Below are 8,264 nucleotides of genomic sequence, written 5' to 3'. Positions count from 1 at the left end.
AGCCAGCGGAATTAACTGTTTCACTGCCAGACAAGGCTCTCCTATTAGCCAGGTCTAGCAGTGGTAAGGTGTTGGGACTGCTGTTGTGACTCTGCTGTTGGGACAGCTTTATGTAGGCCCTAACAGTTTGTGTGCACCATTTGTTACCATTATAGTCCAATTAATGTATTGTTTAGTGTTGTGTTGTGTTTTGCAGTGGCTTTGCTGGAGTTTGCATTCGATTTTTCCCCACCAAGATTTAAATTGCAAAATCACAATGATGTTGACTATGACGTTACTTTAGCTAATATGGTGACAACGATGTAGGCTGTGTGTACCGGTTATTATATGGTTTGCTTTGAATGTTTTTTGGGGCTGGTCACACACAGCTGATGTGATGTGCATTGAAGTCTACAAGCAAAGGGAAATGGTGAGAGGAGGAGAGCGCATAGTTGCGAGAAGGAATACAAAGTGGCTGCTATGAAAGTGAACTGTGATCAGGGGTGTATTCATTCTGCCGAATCTGTTGAAAAACGTTTATTAAACGGAAGCAAATATAAGAAACGGGGATAAACATACCTGAATTTGTCCAATATAAACTCTTGTTTGCAACTGTTGGACTAATAATTACACCCTAGATAAGCTAGATGCAGGCAAGAGTGTGCAAGGCGTTATTGAATGTGTCTGTCACCTCAAAATGTTCTCTCAACCTGCGTGCACCTACGTTGTACATTTTAATTTATAGGATAGGTCGTAGCAACATCATGATGGTTAAAGGGACATTTTGAGTATCATGTAGTAGCCTAAACCTTTCGCTGTTACATTGAACTGGGTGAATGGAATATGAAGGACAGTCAACCAATATGCTGTAATAGAAAAAGGCTATGCTCATGAAAAATAAAATCATCCTCCCTCATCTTAAACTGCACGGACTGCCACTGGTAGAGAGGAATAATAACCAAACACAGCGTCCCTAACCAATAACATACACTGCACCACAGAAATCACATGCCGAAATGACACAGACTATGTGAGGTTTAGTGTAACATAAAGTTGAGTTGTTCACAGTAGACAGACAGGCCTATGATCCCAGCCAGTAGAACACACAGCAGCCCCAGACACACTGCAGCAACTAGGAAGGGTCTCTTCCCTGAGCTCTCAGGCTCTGTGGAGACAGATACTGTACATAGCATCATCAACAAGACACAATCAAACATGCACTATAGTGATTCATATAGGGTGAACCCTAACTTCAGCTTTAGTCAGATGTCACTTAGTCTCCCAGTATCATTATGTTAAAATATGACCTAAGTGGAAGATAGAATTCACCCCATAATGAGTGATCCCAAGTATAAAGATTCTCTTCTGTATCATCTGTTAATGAAAAAATAAGAAGAGCTGCACTTTTAAAGTGCTGGTTTCTCACCCACATCTCTCTTCCTGTTGAGGAGGACGTGCATGTGGTTGTTAACCATACAGGTTTTCACAGCAACAGGAAGTAGACTGTGGCCAGTTACAGTACACAGGACTACATGAACATTGAAATAACTTTAGGCAGTTAGTATACATCCTAAAATACACCTTAGGAGCCTCCAACATTTCAGAACATTTAACCTGGGACTCACAGCATGTAGCATTTCATGTATCAGTTTCCACAAATAAATCATTTTAATGACTGTTTCAAAACCTTTCCCTTGTGATGTAAGACACCATCGTTTGGAAGAGAAGTTGTGTTCTGTTTGTAAAATATTAATAATCTGTTTGTTAAGGTTTATTTTACACAGTTGAGTTTGGAAGACTTGTGTTTGGGGCACTGGACATCGGCCAACCTCATTATCTTAAGGTAAACAGTTTGTGTGGCAAGTGGAGGGATAATAACCATTGGTTTAAACTTCCATGTGTGTGTGTCTCTATGACTATGGTGTACTTACCAGTGTTCTGAGATTCAGGAAGTTTATCTATGGACATGTTCACAGTATCCTGTCCACATTAGCATAAATCTCCCCAGACTGCTCCATATAAAAGCGAATTATAAAGGTCCCATTAACATATACTGTGGTACTTTATGGATTAGCATACAGTACAACAGACAATAATATTATGTCATACATCCTGTTAAACAGCTTCTTTAGCTTAACAGTCTGTTGTGTCTGAGAACGTTCAGTGTTATAGATGTAGGGAGGACTTCACACCAGTGGTTTGAGCAGACAGCAACCTCCAGGAAGAGACACAACAGCAGATAGACACCATGATGAGTGTGTGGGTATGTAGCAGACAGGTCCACTGGTGCATGGTGTTGCTATTGGTAACCTACACGTTGTCCCTCGTACAGTGAATGTTGTGAGTCATTATCATCTTTCATTAGCATAGTTTTTTTGTGTGTGTTTCCTCTTAGAACTGTTCTGCCCTCTGTGTGTGTCCAGGTCACACTGTTTTAAGTATCCAATCACATTCAATCAGGAAGCTGGTAGACCTTGTTAAAGAACATTGTTCCTTTATTTATTAATCTGTGACTTTGTTATTCTTATTATTGAAGTGATAATCATAGATTAATAACTGGACTCACTTGTTTTTTACTAAGCATAAGCCTATGGCAAATCACATGACATGTTTCTAATAGAAATAATGAAGAATCATTTTACAGAGTACAGTATGTCTACATTCTCTCCTCTAAATCTAAACACAACAATTATTTGTCTTATTTTTTCTCTCTTCCTCATTCTCTTAATTTTCTTCCTCCTCCTCTATGTCTCTCTCTGACAATAAGGCTCTATCTCAATTAGACTTTCCTAGATTCCTCTCCTCCTATCTCTTCTCCTCCTTTCAACCCTGTCAGAGGAGAAGGTCCAAGGCCCCTCCACTAGGATTGTATTCTCCAATGTGTTTTGAGAAGGAGGGGAGGAGAGAGGATGTGAGGAGGAATCGAGTAAAGCCAAATTGAAAAAGAGCTCATAGACAAGTCTGTAATACCACTATTTCACTTCTATGGTGAGTTCATCTCTCACTTTAGCCACTAGGTGGATTCATCACTTAATCATTCAGCACTGTATCCAAACATCAACAAAAAACTTTGAGAGAAAGAGAGAGGCAAAGAGAGAGATTGTTACAGTAGGTTATTGTTACACCACTTTCTCACAGATCCAGTTATGATTTGTCCCACATTTGTCATCATTCCATGTCTGTACAGGGTCATCTTGTCTATAGTATATCTCAACACAGTCCTGCTGCCCAGAGAACAGACCACCATTATCAGGCTGTCCTCTCCCCCAGTACCTAAATAACACAGAGAACCAGACAGTCAGACACTGTGGTACAAACATCCTCCTCAATAATAGACAAAGTCCTACGTTTTAAAGACACACTCTGTAAGATGTTATCAAGAATGGACCATTAACAGTGATATGTATTTTTTATATAATGACATTTTAATAAAAAAATATGACTTGATTTCTATGATACAGCTCTAGTTCTCATTGAATGACATTCATAAGTAGAAACATACATTTTGACGAACATGATTGGAAGCAATATATCATTGTTGTTTTGTATCTCCATATCACAAGGTAAAATAATCAAATATCTCACCCTGTGGTCAGTGTTGTGCCGTCCACCCACTTCCAGGTCCCCTCAGTAACAGAGTCAGTCAGACCAATCCAGGCTCTCATGTGGAGGTTGAAGAGAAATGTCTATGGTTGAGAAAGATGAAGATTATGTCACTCTTAATATATTAATAAAATCTCTCTCTCTCTCTCTCACACACCTGTTCCTCTCTGCTGTTTATGATCACCAGGTCTGCTCCTCTCTCCAGACAGTCCTCTGCTCTCCTTCCAGGTTTTCTTCTCAGTAGAGAGGAGGTACAACCTCGAGTCAAATTTTCTCCATCCCTCCTGACAATGCTGCTCTGTTGAAGAGCAAAGTTGAACACATTGAGAAACTTTGTTTGTATCTCTACTCAAAAACCCATTGATATATAATTATTCTTATTCATCACAGTTAATATCTCACCTATCACAAAACGCTTTGCCTGAATATGGCCTTTCTCTCTAGTCAGGTTGTTGTATCTGGTCTGTAACTGGTCTCTCTCTTCAGTTGCGTTGATTTTATAAAGGGAGAAACTCTGGAACAAGGTGTTCCTTTTATCCTCAGAATCTTTAATGGCTCTGTTATCTACAAAGTATAAATACATAGTTACTAGCTAAAACCCCCGATAAATAGGCCTAATAACCTGCACTTCTTGCAACTAGGTGAAAAGCAATGAACTTGGACACAAACTCACAGTAGACAGACAGGCCTATGATCCCAGCCAGTAGAACACACAGTAGCCCCAGAAACACAGCAACAACTAGGAAGGGTCTCTTCCCTGATCTATCAGGCTCTGTGGACACATACAAGAGACTTTTATGGATTTTTGTGAGTGTGTGTGTGTGTGCGTGTTACCTGATTGCTGGTCTCCTGGTCCATTATTAGGAGCAGTGTCTGCTCTCTCTTCTCTCTTGGTGCTGGTCTGACTGTCTCTCAGGGTGTCTGCACTGACGTACAGTGGGGGAAAAAGTATTTGATCCCCTGCTGATTTTGTAGGTTTGCCCACTGACAAAGAAAGGATCAGTCTATAATTTTTATGGTAGGTTTATTTGAACAGTGAGAGACAGAATAACAATAAAAACTATCCAGAAAAACGCATGTCAAAAATGTTATACATTTATTTGCATTTTAATGAGGGAAATAAGTATTTGACCCCCTCTCAATCAGAAAGATTTCAGGCTCCCCAGGTGTCTTTTATACAGGTAACGAGCTGAGATTAGTAGCACACTCTTAAAAGGAGTGTTTCTAACTGCAGCTTGTTACCTGTAAAAAAGACACATGTCCACAGAAGCAATCAATCAATCAGATACCAAACTCTCCACCATGGCCAAGACCAAAGAGCTCTCCAAGGATGTCAGGGACAAGATTGTAGACCTACACAAGGCTGGAATGGGCTACAAGACCATCGCCAAGCAGCTTGGTGAGAAGGTGACAACATTTGATGCGATTATTCGCAAATGGAAGAAACACAAAAGAACTGTCAATATCCCTCGGCCTGGGGCTCCATGCAAGATCTAACCTCGTGGGGTTGAAATGATCATGAGAACGGTGAGGAATCAGCCAAGAACTACACGGGAGGATCTTGTCAATGATCTCAAGGCAGCTGGGACCATTGTCACCAAGAAAACAATTGGTAACACATTACGCCGTGAAGGACTGAAATCCTGCAGCGCCCGCAAGGTCCCCCTGCTCAAGAATACATATACATGCCCGTCTGAAGTTTGCCAATGAACATCTGAATGATTCAGAGGACAACTGGTGAAAGTGTTGTGGTTAGATGAGACCAAATTGGAGCTCTTTGGCATCAACTCAACTCGCCATGTTTGGAGGAGGAGGAATGCTGCCTATGACCCCAAGAACACCATCTCCACCGTCAAACATGGAGGTAGAAACATTATGCTTTGGGGGTGTTTTTCTGCTAAGGGGACAGGACAACTTCACTGCATCATTTGAAGGGGCCATGTACTGTCAAATTTTGGGTGAGAACCTCCTTCCCTCAGCCAGGGCATTAAAAATGGGTCGTGGATGGGTATTCCAGCATGACAATGACCCAAAACACACGGCCAATGCAACAAATGAGTAGCTCAAGAAGAAGCACATTAAGGTCCTGGAGTGGCCTAGCCAGTCTACAGACCTTAATCCCGTAGAAGATCTGTGGAGGGAGCTGAAGGTTCGAGTTGCCAAATGTCAGACTCGAAACCTTAATGACTTGGAGAAGATCTACAAAGAGGAGTTGGACAAAATCCCTCCTGAGATGTATGCAAACCTGGTGGCCAACTACAACAAACGTCTGACCTCTGTGATTGCCAACAAGAGTTTTGCCACCAAGTACTAAGTCATGTTTTGCAGAGGGGTCAAATACATATTTCACTCATTAAAATGGAAATCATTTCATAACATTTTTGACATGTGTTTTTCTGCATTTTTTTGTTGTTATTCTGTCTCTCACTGTTCATATAAACCTACCATTAAAATTATAGACTGATCATTTCTTTGTAAGTGGGCAAACGTACAAAAATCAGCAGGGGATCAAATACTTTTTCCCCCCACTGTAGATATCCACAATCCTCTCCTCCATCTCACCTCTGTCAAACTTGACCTTCTTGTGGCTCAGCATAGCTGACCTTTGACATCTTTAACAATACCTGGGTCTTTCTTTCTATGTAGGTCTACTATACAATAAGTCTCTGCTTCTAGAATTAATTTGGTGGTCTTCCAACATGGCCGTAAGGGGAGGTGTCGTACATCAACTGCAAGCCCTCTATACGTTAAGTCTCTGCTTCTAGTGATGTCTTTGTCTCTGAGTCATCTGTGTGTCTCTGTCTGTGTGACTGCTGTACTGTAGGTGTTAACTTGAGGGAAGTATTAACAAAATGACATGGGTAGTTGTGGCTATGCTAATTCAAAGAATAGAACAAGTTGGCATACTGGTGTGCGTACTTGTGTGTGTATGCTTGTGTGCATGTGTGTGTGTGAGAGATTGTTACAGTGGTTATTGTTAAACCATTTTCAGCAGCACAATATGAATCATTCCATGTCTCTACATGGTTATCTTGTCCAGAGTATATCTCAACATAGTCCTCCTGTCCAGGGAATGGGACTTGCTAATTGTGATGATGGACAGGACACTATCATACCAGGAAGATATAGATCATAGAGGGGAAGTGGAGAACAAAGACTAGCTGTTAACATATGTAACCCTCTCACCAGGCTCGAATATGACTCTCACAATATTAACTTATGCAGAGTATTTCAGCAGCATGGGATGTAAGGTGAGAAGGACATCTCCAATAAGAATTCCTATTGTAAACTATCTAGGGTTATGACAATAGGGTATTAACTTCAGATTAAATGATTATAGGTTTCTGTTATTGAATCAGGATGGACCATCCCATGCATTAAATTAAATTGAGACAATCAATGACTCCACCAACTCAATATACATAACGTTCCATATGTGTATTAAAACATTTTCAAACACAAATACATTTTCAGACACAACAAAAGAAATAGAAAATAATAAACCCCAATGAGTCCAAATTATTTCAAGTTCGCTTAAATAAACCGTTGGCGCGCGTTGGAGCTCAAAAAATGATGACATCCAAAAATATCCTGAAGCACCTCACGTTGTGGTTACTCACTGCTTGGTAGATATTCCCTCAGCGAAGTATGGCAGTTCCATGCAGGTTTCCTCACAAAGTCCAAGGCAAGCACAGCTACCCATGCAGACAGTACTCCTTAGCCGTAACCGATATCCCATGGGAACACGAACTCGTTAAGCTTCCCAAGCAATTATCTCCCAGTGTCACACGATGCTAGGCTAACCTCAATGCTGACAAATACCTCCACGACGAGACGGTAGCTTCAGTCTGTACTAAGTTTTTTTTACAAAATTATAACAACTCTTTTATAAAATAAAACATGTATTTCCCTTCATATCCTAGTAGGTATGGGTTTTGTTCTAGTTCTGTCGTCTTGTTTTATAATTTCTTTGCCAACCGTCCTAAGGTAAAAACGTCCATCCTTTTCATCCACGTCTTTTTCCCAGACCTCCCGTTAACCAGGTCAACTCCCATTGGCCACAACTTAACGAGTGACCTTATTGGTCGAAACTTACAATTCAAAGTAAAACAAACTATTCACTTATCTTTTAAATATATAACCAATTAATTATAACAAATACTCTCAATACCTGGTTCAAACAAGGGTATTACACATATATTAAATATCATATGTAACAGCCCCAAGATAATTCAGGGAGTTTCCAGAACTCCCCCTTCCTTTCACCTTTCTGCTGATTTGGACCCTCTGTTTACTCCCAAATATACATCAACATGTTCAGGAATTCCAGGACAACAAACATGGGTCATTATAATGTCCATACAATAGATTTGACACTACAAACTGCTCCAATTGGATATTGAGGGTGGGTATGCTTAACCAGAGAGGATGAGATGGCGACATAACTGGCCGCAGCTCTCTTCTCTCTTAATGAACCTGATTGGTTGAGTTTGAGTGATAGCTGGTTGAACCACTGAAAAGATCCACTTCACTTCCCTCTTTTGGGACACATATGGGGGAACAACAATCAAATATGAGCATTTGATATTGTGCTTATATGTAACTTGACAACAAAGACTGACTGTCAAAGATTACTAGAACACATAGCAGCCCCAGACACACTAAAGTATCTTCCGAGGGTC

At 40.5% G+C, this 8,264-nt stretch overlaps 1 long non-coding RNA gene across 1 annotated transcript; it reads right to left on the bottom strand.

Annotated features, from left to right (window-relative positions):
• Positions 1-2,437: 2,437 nt before the first annotated feature.
• On the bottom strand, positions 2,438-7,597 carry LOC123744203 (uncharacterized). Its single transcript, XR_006770798.1, has 6 exons — positions 7,203-7,597; positions 4,256-4,354; positions 3,985-4,146; positions 3,740-3,880; positions 3,565-3,665; positions 2,438-3,252 (listed from the first exon to the last, which is right to left on the bottom strand). It is a non-coding gene; the product is annotated as an uncharacterized lncRNA (long non-coding RNA).
• Between the last annotated feature and the right edge of the window lie 667 nt (positions 7,598-8,264).

Source organism: Salmo salar, chromosome ssa08, assembly GCF_905237065.1.
Source record: "Salmo salar chromosome ssa08, Ssal_v3.1, whole genome shotgun sequence".
NCBI lineage: Eukaryota > Metazoa > Chordata > Actinopteri > Salmoniformes > Salmonidae > Salmo > Salmo salar.
The sequence above is the reverse complement of the archived record's forward strand: the minus strand, read 5'-3'. Positions and strand labels throughout refer to the sequence as shown.